This window comes from Malurus melanocephalus, unplaced genomic scaffold (assembly GCF_030028575.1).
Source record: "Malurus melanocephalus ecotype Western Australia unplaced genomic scaffold, MMel_1.1 scaffold_64, whole genome shotgun sequence".
Classification (NCBI taxonomy): Eukaryota; Metazoa; Chordata; class Aves; order Passeriformes; family Maluridae; genus Malurus; species Malurus melanocephalus.
The window spans coordinates 598,217-609,827 of NW_026623296.1; the positions used below are offsets into that span (position 1 = coordinate 598,217).

The 11,611-nt window shown below is 39.3% G+C and overlaps 1 protein-coding gene across 2 annotated transcripts in view; it reads right to left on the reverse strand.

The window, feature by feature from the left end:
* Positions 1–11,611, reverse strand: part of SUCLG2 (succinate-CoA ligase GDP-forming subunit beta) — a 104,035-nt gene that overhangs the window by 22,938 nt on the left and 69,486 nt on the right. The gene's annotated exons all lie outside the window — the stretch shown is intronic.

Sequence of the window (11,611 nt, forward strand, 5' to 3'; positions counted from 1 at the left end):
GAGCAAATGTGGTCTGAAGAAAGCAAATTAACTGGTGGTAGTGGATGAAAAACAGAAGGAATAATAATACAGTAATATTGAAATGATTCAAWTTACCAGTTCCTGCACTCTTTCACCTGTGAATTAATTCCTCTGCTCAAGTAGAGCAGTGAGATTAATGAACGTGGGAGTGGTTTGCTCATCCTGTCAAAACCCAAAACCTGCTCAAAGCCCAGATAATCATTTTGATAACAAAGCTCTAAAATAAACATGGAAAATTCTTCATTTTCCTATAGATTTACAAATATTCGCCTCAGCAGAGATAAGAAAAAATTGCATGCACAACTTCATTGCAATGGATTCAAATGTAAAYAGGTGTGGTACTTGACAGAGCAAACAACATAAATACACTTGTATTTCATTAATCCTTATGCAATAAATATATTCACTCATTCACAGAAAGAGAACATTCTTTTATAGTCATCACTATCAGAAGTACAGAGAATATATGAAACAATTTAAAATAAGCCATTGCTATTAAATTATAATCTCAGATCCATCTTTACAAATGTATTTAACCACTCCAAGTATATGGATTTCATAATTGAAAAGTCAATACAACACTTTAGTAAATCTAAAAAAAAAAATATTTCAGGAAATCTGAATAAGATATTTTATTTTTGGTTCATAATTGCCTCTTCAGGGGTTTCTTTAACCCTCCTCTTTTAATTAGCCATCTGCTAAAGGTTACCATCACAGATATAACAACTAGTARAGACGACCATTCTGATCCAAATTGGTGATATTTTTGCTCATGTCCTGTGTTTATTGATTCTGGATTTTTTTCCTTCAAGGATGGGCACTTGGAGTACAGCAAACTGCTGGCATTGGTGTTTCAAATTCAACATCATCCTTTAACTCCAATTGCCAAGGCAAGACCAAGGACATGACAGTTGAGTGTCACCAGGATGTCTGAATTCTTGGTCTAAACACTCAAACCTCAAACTGGCCACTGCTTTTTGCACTTATTTACGAGGAGCTCTCACTCAGTGTCATGACCTCAGTTATTTTCTGGCCTGGACTTCAAGTTTCCATAAAATCTCCCTTCCTRCAAAACAACTATGGTTCAGTTAATCACCATCATAGCCAGCCTCCATTATTACCTGCTAGGCTTTGATTACCAGGACTTCAGCAAATCCAATATCCCTGATTTTCTCTTATGGCTGCAGCTGTGAAAATGACTTCTAGAGAACAGTGGAGCAGGCAGAAAATGCCAAAGTAGTTCTACACTGAGAGCTCTCTACTCTCCCTTTGGTAGAAAATTAACACACAAGTTACAAAGCTACTTTTGAAATAATTGTCCACTCTTCAGGCTTTGAAATCAAAACTCAGCCATCCCTTCTGGTGTCTGTCCAAACCTTTCCATCCCACCCAACCTTAAAGAATTACAACCCTCCTTTATGCCCCACATTTATTATTTGACAAATGAACTCCACAAAACCCWTCTAATGCTCACACTTAATAATGCTTCACATGAGGAAGGAACTGGAATTCTTTCAAACATTTTACTGCCAAACACACAAGAATTTACTTTTTTGTTAAATCACAAACCATACAACTCCTCGGTCAGGATTTACACTTAGCTAAAGTTGTTGTAGTGTAGGTAGGACAAACTGTTTTAAAACACAGAATAATGCAAGAACTCAGCTTGCATGATGCTGAATATGGATTTCACCAGGATATTTGGGWTTGCACTTCACTTTCTGGTTATTTTCAGGCCTTCACATGTATGGCAAGCATTTGTAAGCACTGCTCTAGAAGCATGTTGGTCCATTCATGTGTCAAAAAATATGCATGGACACCACAGAACACTGCACACAGCTGCAAAGGGCAAAGACTTAAATGTGTAGAAGCCCTCAAAGAAACAAAACACTTTTTATTGATTTCTGGAAAGCTATTTTGTTTCCAAATTACGAAAAAGCTACAGGTAGCAGTTTTCAGTATAACGTGATGCTGCAGTTGTCGCCTGCTTCTCATTAATTTTTCATTGCTACAAGAAAAAGTCTTTCCTGGGAGCTCTAAGTGTCAGTGCAAGTCTGTTTCATTCACTTTTCAACACCAGACACGTATTTATTCTTAAGTTTTCAGTTCTATTGCATAGCTTGCTATGCAACTTGCACACATCAACCCCAGCAGCAGACAGCTTTTCACCAAAAACTTGTAACTTGACATATACCTTGTCTTGCCTTAGGCTTAAATTGATTAATTCATCTTTCACTTGAGGTAAAGTCTCCCATTTAAAATGTTTTAGTAGGAAAAGGCAGATTTTACAAACTGAACCAGAAAAAGGACTTTCAGCATCTTTGTCACACTTTCAAATTTGATATTATGCACAGTTGTTAAGGAAGTCTTTAACTTAATTTTGCTGTTGCTATCTACACGAAGTTTCTGCTTTCCGGATACTCCTTCCTGTGCAAAATATGAGGACTACAAAACAATGGTTGTCTCAGTCTTTTCTCCTCTTAGAATTCAATGGCCCACATTTTCACATTTTTGGCAAGGAAATGGAGTCAGAGCAGTTACTCAGAATATCAAAAACTCAAGAAATTCTTTCTATTTCACTRCTGAGTGGAAGACCACAGAATGGCTTTTGACAGGAGACAGCCAATACCTCAGAAGGCAACAACATCTACAGTAGATTAATGATGGAAAACCAGGAATAGATGTGRTATCTGCCTAAACTAATGATGAAGATTGAGAATTTATTCTAAAAAAGACTGAAATATGCTGATTCAATCACAGAACTCTGGCCTTAAGGCAGGAATTTTTGGTCAAGTGTTTAATATCCATCAGCTCCTGYCTTGATGGCTCATTGTGATGGCAGRACACGAGATGAGTGCTGGGGWSTCCAACCTGGAAAATAAACTCAGCATATACAGAAAACTGTGCCTTATGGAGCAAAGAGGGGAAGAATCCCTGCCCCAAATGTTTTCCTCATGAATTTGTTCAGTTTTGTGACAATAACAAAGATAAAGATGAGCTGATATTTCCCCTCTAATAGCACAAACACTCCTCATGTGCTGATTTTGGGACATAAAAGCAGTGCATTGGGGAGGTCACTGGAAAGAACCATTTCCAGGCAGGATTGGAAATGTTCATCCACTCTTCCAGGTGACACTGTTCTCTGTCCTGCAGCTGAAAGCCAGGAATTGTGAACAGCAGCAGCACTGCCAGCTTGATTTTCACTTGTATTTGAGGCACACAGGCCACTTTGAGCCTTTTCATCCACACAGCAAAGCTGACTTGCAGCAAATCAAATGCTACATCACGTTATTCTGTGAAGAACTGCTGAGAACAACACTGCTGAGCACTTTAATCAAGGAAAGGTATGTCCTTTAGCAGAGAAATAAGACACAGACATGTGCCTACCACGTGTCTGAACAGAGGAAGAGGCTGCAGAACAAAAGGTGTTTAAATGGAAGCCACAGCATCCCCTTTAAATGTGAAAACACTGTTAAAGACAGTTGTCTGACCAGGCAGCTGTACACAATTCTACAGCTGTATTTACCCTGATGCTATGCATTTTACAGTTGAATTAGTGAATAAAAGAAAAGCAACCTGAGCAGCAAAAATTTAAAACTATTATTAATCCTGCAGACTAATAATATTAGTGACTGTCTACCTACAATGACATAAGACAGACAGGGTAGCTACTAAACCATTCAAATCATGTATTTTAGAAGTCTGTATAATCCTTCCTCTCTCCCCCTCCTCAAATATTTATTTTCTATAGCAATAATGACCTCAGTATTCAAGGCAGCCTTTGAAGATTAATGACCAGTGGAGGTTAATGGTCCTCAGCTATTCTTCAAACCATCAACTCCTCCCAGCCAGTCATTAATCCACAAGAAATGCCTTAATGCTTCACTTATTACTGCTTAAGCATCAAGCCTGTAAATTTTCATGGCATTAAATCTGAAAAAGTAACCTTTTCCTCTTCATAGACCTCTATTTCAACAAAGCAAACAGATGAGATGAAATGGAAGTACCTTTGTTTTATAGGGATTTTCCTAAGCCTTACCAAAGAATAGCATTTATTTGTGTTTATTTGCATTTATTTGTTTTGGGCATTAATAAATAACATCTCCTTTCCTGTCAGAACACAGATATCAAACCTCCTTGAGCCAGCATGTGTTTGTCGCCTCTATAAATAAGTGATCTCCCCCAGCTCAGCCCAGCAGGAGAGCACAGCAGAGGACGTGGCACTGCACAGCTCAGGTCACACAACCTGGTTCCTATCACAGCTCTGCCTCTGGCTGTTGGGTAACTTGGGAAAGAATTCCCATCTCCTGAGAACTTTTTCCTTTCRTTCTTTACCTGTTTGGGTTAAATTGCTTAAGGGAAGGAAGAGTTCTTGTGTAGGATGAGGACGGAGAGACCTTGATTTTGGCCCAGGTTACTATTCCGTGCTTCAACATAAACAATTGCAGCAAATCTCTTCCAAGAGCCTGTTAAAMTCAGCATTTCCCTGTATGTAATTTTGCACACTGAAGTGGTACAGAGTGTAAGAATAATCCAATCACAAAATGGTTTGGTTTGGAGGGAACTGAAAGCTCATCCAGTTCCAAACCTCTGCCTTGTGCAGGGACACTTTCCACTGTCCCAGGGTGCTCCAAGCCCCATCCAAGCTGGCCTTGGATATTTCCAGGGATCCAGGGGCAGCCACAGCTTCTCTGGGCACCCTGTGCCAGAGACTCACAACCCCCACAACCATCACAACTCATCACCTTTCCACCACACCATTTATTAGTCTTTTCAAAAGTCATGAAAAATTATTTCCTTTCTTGTTCCTGGATGCCAACAGAATAAGCCATCAAAAATGACACAAAAATGAAGTCTTTCTTCAAATAGTGACATCATCAATCACACTTAATCTATGTCCATTCAGAAGGTAAATTATACAAATGTGTCTAATTTAGTCCCATTTGAYCTATGCAGSCCATCAATCATCTMAAGGGTRGYCTTTMTTTGCCCTTTTCTTTCCCTTTCTTYTATTMTTTTAAATGGACATCAAGTTTTACATTCTTTTCCTAYTGCAATGCTCTAGCTAATAAGATGTGTTTTACAAAGTGTTCACAACTCTGACATTCAAAAGAAAATGAAAAATTCTTTGCAGGGTTCAGCGTCCACAGATATGACAAACACAGCAAGATTTCATTATTTCTCAACCATTTTCTTTGAGGAAAACAGCACAACAGATTCAGAAAAAAAAAGTTGACATTACATTTAGAAAAAGGCTAGACATAATATCAGACTATTATCATGCTCATTTATATTGGCACTCAACGAGCATTAGTTGTGAAGGCAGCAGGGCTGGCTGTCAAACGTGAGCAAATTGACAAGCTATTAGAGTGCCAACTGGAGGRATTCAATTAGAACATTCACTCCAGCACCAGCAAAGCCCAGCTTTTAAGATAAGGCAGAAATGTGGTGTGTGTTGACCGGGAAATAAAAATAGAAAATTAATAGGCATAGACAGAAATGTATCACTTCCTTTCTGCAATAAAAGCTACAAACAAAGAGATTAACTGGAAAAGATTAACTCTAAAAAAGGGAATATCCAACATAAGTCAAAGGAAAACAGCGTGGGCAAGTCTGTTCTGTGTTTCTGTCCCAGAGACTGACAAGGTCTGTGATCTCCTCAAAGCTWCTTTGGGATCCCAGTCCTGGGACCCTCCAGCCTTGGGCACTGACACTTTAACACTGACTATTCCCCCAAGCATTGAATAAATTTCCAGAAGAGCTGGAGAGTTTTTAACAAGCTCTGGAAACGAAACAACAACAAATCCACAACCCAAGTCTGACAAAACCTCACCCAGACACACCTTCACAGAATATTCTGAGTTGTAAGGGACCCACAYGGATCATCGAGTCCAGCTTTTAAATGAATGGATGGAGCCCCTGATTTTGGCACTAAATGCCACCATTCCCATGTCCTCACTAATCCTTTCAGAGTCTTTGCTTCCTCCACCAGCGAGGTGTTGAGCAGAAATGCACTTGGTTGCCACTTCCTACCGAGGAGGTGGATTTGGCTCCATGTTCAGAAATGCCACAGCAAACCTGGGTGCAGGGGCTGAAAAGAAAATCCATAAAGGAGGAGTGGAAAGATGTTGGGAATACAAGTTTCTGCATGGGAAACAAAGACTCAGAGGAAGGAACTGTACAGGTAACTCCTGCAAAAGTTTGGGCTTACTGACAGAACACATTTGAAGCCAGATCCTGTTTCCAGATGCAAACCTGGAATTATACCACAGCCATGGAAACAGCATTTACCACCTGCCATGCTCTGTGCATGCAACCAGATCACTGATTCAACCCCAAAAAACACCTATGAGGAGCTCCAGTTACTCATTTGACAGACCATGAAATATCTTTCCTTTTTCAGCCKACTTACTTTTAGAGTTTTTCAGATAGATGGCTTGTACTTTGTTTTAGAGATGAAGTGATTTTTGGCAGGAAATGCAGACTGAGGAAGGAAAGAACCTACTCAGCAGACTCCTTGCCTCATCAGGAAGGGCACACACCGAGCTCATTTCATGATCAAAGTCTCACACTATAGCTCTTGCTTATAGGATTTATTATTTTTTTTATGATGATATTCACTTCTCTTTGTTTTGAAAAATGTTTAGCTCCAGTTTTACTAAGATTAAATAATTATACTCCCTCCTTTACACCTTTTATACAGTTCAAAATGCTCAGCATGTCCCTCCTCCTAGGGAGTATAATTTTTTACCACTTCCCTATAAACCTTTCACCCTCTCCCTCCATTATTTTTGATGTTTTCTTTGATTTATTCAGRCAAAGAAGTTTGATGGGAGAACAAAATGAAGGCATTTATGCCAGGTCCGATTTATCAACATCTACACAAGAATGATTTCAAAGGACAAGAAATAAAAGTTTTCTCTTTTCACATATTTACAAAATGCAATCAAAAATCACCAAAACATTTAAAAAACATTAACAAGGAAAAAAGAGAGAACACTTTTACTTTAGCTCAGGATAGGAAAGGTACACTASAGCTTTAAAAACTCTGGACTGGAGAATGGCAGCAAGATAAGGGAAGTTTGCTTGAAACTGTTATGATAAAAATGTGTATGAAGCACACATGGAAAACTGGTATGTGTGATAGGAGAAAAAAAAAGGGAATAAAAATTAATAGGAGATGGTGTGGGAGCCTCTAAAGGTTTCACTGCTGTGAGCTTGAAGTGACAACATCTCTAATGGGTGCCAGAGATAGGAATGTCCTACGTGGATTTTCCCCCCATGAGTGACAATAATCATAAAGATAGAGCATCTGCACCATCACATTTTATTTCATGCCATTTATTTGATTTTGGCTTTTTGATGTTGGTCTTTGGAGGAAATCAGTTTCTGTAGAAACAATTTTGTCACTGACGCGGCAGGTGAAAAGTTGTGTCAGTGAAAAGTTAGTTTATGTACTATTTTAAAATCTGAAGGGTGGTTTGGGTAAAAATCCAATATAAACTGTATAGAAATGTCTGTTCCATCTGTGGTTATGCCCTGAGCCAGTGGACACTCCCAACATGTGGAGAAACCTGCTCCCTTCACTCTGCATGCAGCCAGCAGCTCAGGAAGAACAGYAACTCAAAAATTTCCATCTCCAGCAGGTTTTGGACCTTTCAGACACAGTGCCAAGGGAAGAAATCTGTCTTAGCATCCCACCTTATGCAAGAGAGGGATCCTGCCTTCAGCAAGTTCTCTGGCTTGATCCTAAGTCTCAAGAAGCAGATCATCCCTGTCTCACCTATTCCTGATGGTTTTTCTAAGCTGAAATTACTCCAGTTTTTCTTGAATGCTGAGACAGCTCCTCCTGTCTTCCTAGAAGGATTTCCCAAGAAGTGCTGCTACAGAGCTGTTGTGACCATAGGAACCCTGCTGTGTTAGAATAAATCACAGAATGGGCTGGAAGGAACCTTAAAACTCATTCCATCCCATGGGCAGGGACACCTTCCACTATCCCAGGTCACTCCAAGCCCTGTCCAGCCTGGCCCTGGACACTTGGCTTCAGGATGGCACACACTTCAGGCTCTGGATGTGTGCATAACTGCATAACCTAAGAGAAAATATCAGCTTAATTCACTCTGCACAGAAAAGAACTAAACAGGTATTCAGGATCCAATAAGATTTTAGTAGTTTAATGCAAACCAGCACTAACACTCCTGTACCAGGAGTGTTATTTCTATAAATAGTAGAAATATTGTGCTGAAGAAAGAGTCAGACCTTGACTGCTCATGGAAATAGCTCTTTTTCTCTCCCTATGGCAGTTTTGAAATTTCAYCTCCATCTCTGAAAATAGAAATTTCAAAATTATTCTCCGTTAAATCTGTAGAAGTACTGACCTTCAGTATCTGTAGTGTTCAGAGAAAAAGACACTTGCACTTCTGATTGACAGATCCATTGCAAACACAGTCTCAGCAGCTCCAGTGTGAGTGTTGAGAAATGCAACCTGAGCATCTACAGCTCATTCATTCTGACTTACTGAAGCAGTTTCTCCTTGTCAGGACTGCACAATTCAAGATTCAGCCCTACAGATAACAAGCAATCTGGAAACCACTCTCATGTCTGAAGTGATCTTAAGCATTGGAGTGGCAAAATAAAGCATATCTTCCTGTAAAATTCCAAATCAATAGGAAAGCGCCTGCTTTCAATTAAAATCTTGAATGAATCTTTTGTRTTTACTACTTGGAGAATCCATAAGSARTTYAGGTAAAATACTGATACTGAAAAAGCCCCTACACCTTCAAATAAACTCCAAGCTGCAAATTTGGCAAATCTCAACACAATGGCCATGCGAGTGTGGTTGTAAAAGATAAATTTGCTTTGCTCATTCTGGAGTACAGATTTCTACCACAGAAACTCTACCAGGGAGGGACCTTCCTTGGATCTTTCCAGATTGGGATTCAACAAGGACTCCTGGCAGCCTTGACATGCAGCCCCCGTGCAGACCATGCAGCACTAATGAGTAAAACCAAAACACACAAATGTCACAGCCCCTACCCTGTTCTCCTCAGAGCAGTCTCCAAACCAACCCAGATTAGAAAAACACATCCAAGTTTCCTTAAGGGCAAGAGATTCAGAAAGAAACTTGTGATATTACCTGCCTCCATCTATTTCTAGCTAAAAGTACTCAAAAATACTTGAAGAATCACCTTAAAACCTTTCCAGAACTGGAAAATCCTGTTACATCTTTCAGTGCTTTTGCCTCCAACCCTTCCAGACCCTCTGCTATCTAAACTATTCGATAATGCCTCAGTGGGTTACCCAGTTAAACCCCCTCATTTGGGGCCAAAAAGCTCTTGGATACATGGGCAAGATCAAAGCAGGTAAGCTCAATAAACTCTGCAGTCCCTGTTTAGGGACTTGAGGACCATCACTTCCACAGCATGTTGGAAGTAATTTTCTCTGGTGACACGCTATGTTTTGTCTTAGTGAACATTTAACCTCTAGATCTGGACAGCACACATTTGGCACCAGCACATTTCTTCAGGGAACACCAGAGTGGTTACTTCAAGTGACAGTTTTCTAATTATTCTGTCAAGCATCAATCTGTGAAGTTCCCAGTTCCTCAGCACCCTGATTGACAGGGCAATCAGCACTTTACTTAAAGCCTCTAGAGCTGTTCTGGCCTGACAAATGCTTTATAAAAAGAAAACCAACCTAACCAACCCCTCCTCCCCAGTGTGAAACRGGAGTGGAATATTTGACTTCGAAAACAAATCCTCACTTCCTGCAAATACAATTCCCCAAAGTAACTAAAAAATTGCCATTAGCAAACAAAATGCACTTCTAGAAAAGGAAGAGCTGACCAAAACAGTATTTTGTTTTATATTACAATAACTAATTTGCAGCATTTTATTTTGGAGCAAATCAGCTGATGAAAGTACATCCAAAAACAGAGAAGGAATTGAGATAGCACAATCATTTTCACTGAAGTTTTCCTTCTCTTAAGAGAGGGAAAATGCCCCACCTTTGGAGCACTTTTAGCTTGATTCAAGTTCCCCTGATTTCTGATAAACATCATCCTCTGCCGAGGGCGGTATTGTGACTCTGGGACCTTACAACACCTCTGACTGTAAGAAGTGAAAAAAATGAAGGACTTTGGYGAGTGATAAACAATTCTCCCTGTACCAAGCTCAGGGAATAGTAAAAGCTATTTAGTAGTCACAACCACGATTTCCGAAATAACATGAAAGTACTTCATGCTCCTTATCCACCGTGTAATTAAATTCAACACCAGGGCTGAGATTTTGACCAAGAAGTTGGCACTGGAATTAGACAGGGTTTGATTTATGTGCCAAGATGCTGCACCTGAGAATTCAATAGTGGAGTTGCTCTTCTTGGCTCACTGGGACAATCTTGTATTGGTATTGTTCAACTTTGTWCAAAGGGAAGTTCTCTCACTGAACAGAACTGCAGCAGGATATTAATTCAATACCTGCAGAATACTAAAAAGAGTTTCTACTGAAATAAAATTTGTGCCAGATTGTCTCTTTTTGTTTGAAATAGTAAATTATGAATAATGCAAGTTTGGTGGCCGGCTTTTCATGGTGTGGTAAAACACACTGACCTCAGCCAGACTAACAAATAAATTAAAYACCAGCTCAGGTGTCAAAGAAAGGATGGAAGAGGGCAGCAAATTTTATCCCTGATAAGAGTGAGCTGCAGAAAATCTCTCTCTAGATTTAATCTTTTTTTTYTTTTCTTTGAGGAKMTTAAATATAAAAATATATTWTAAAGAAATCCTGTTTTTTCTTGCATTTGAGTCAAAACTTCYAATAGTTCTTGACAGAATGGAATGACAGAGCTGACCACTGATATTACAAGTGKCAGAAGGAAGTTCTTTGATAAAAAGCCTCACACTGCAGTGGTCAGTAAGGTGGAAGCTGTTGAACCAGTCAGRGGCAAGGCTGAACCCATCTGATTTTCCTATGGAAGTTCAACAGATGTTCAGCACTGTTAAGTGAGCTAAAGGAATGTTGCTGATATGTAGACACTATCTTCGCTCTAATTGTTTTTATTTTGTCTTTTCAGTTCAATTACTTCCACAGTTTGTATGACTAAGTGAAAACAAAAATGTATTTGAGATTCTCTCAAAGTAATACACACAAAAATCCCAGAACAACTGTGCAGAGCCCCATGGAAGTTTTGATTAAAGGCAAATCCTTCACAATTCAGARAGCACATACTCAATCAATGGTTGAAGAGGAAAACCTCCAGGGAGCAGCAGGAACTAAACAATTCTGATAAGGTTTCTGTGACTTTTCAGCAAATAGTAATTTGCTCCTTTATATTTCTTCAATGAGAAGTCAAGCATTGCAGTTCCAAACCTTTAAATCAAATGATTTGCTGGGCATCAGGCATTCAACTTCCACCACCTACTATAAAATATTGACTCTGCAGATTCATTCATTTCTACCCAATAATTGATTCTTYCTTTTTCGCCTCTTACAGACCCATAAGAGTATTCCGGGAGGTTGACTTAATCAAGATTTAGTTAGGAAAAAAGAAATCCTCAGCATTYTCAAGTTGAAATCTTGTCTAGATTAAAACT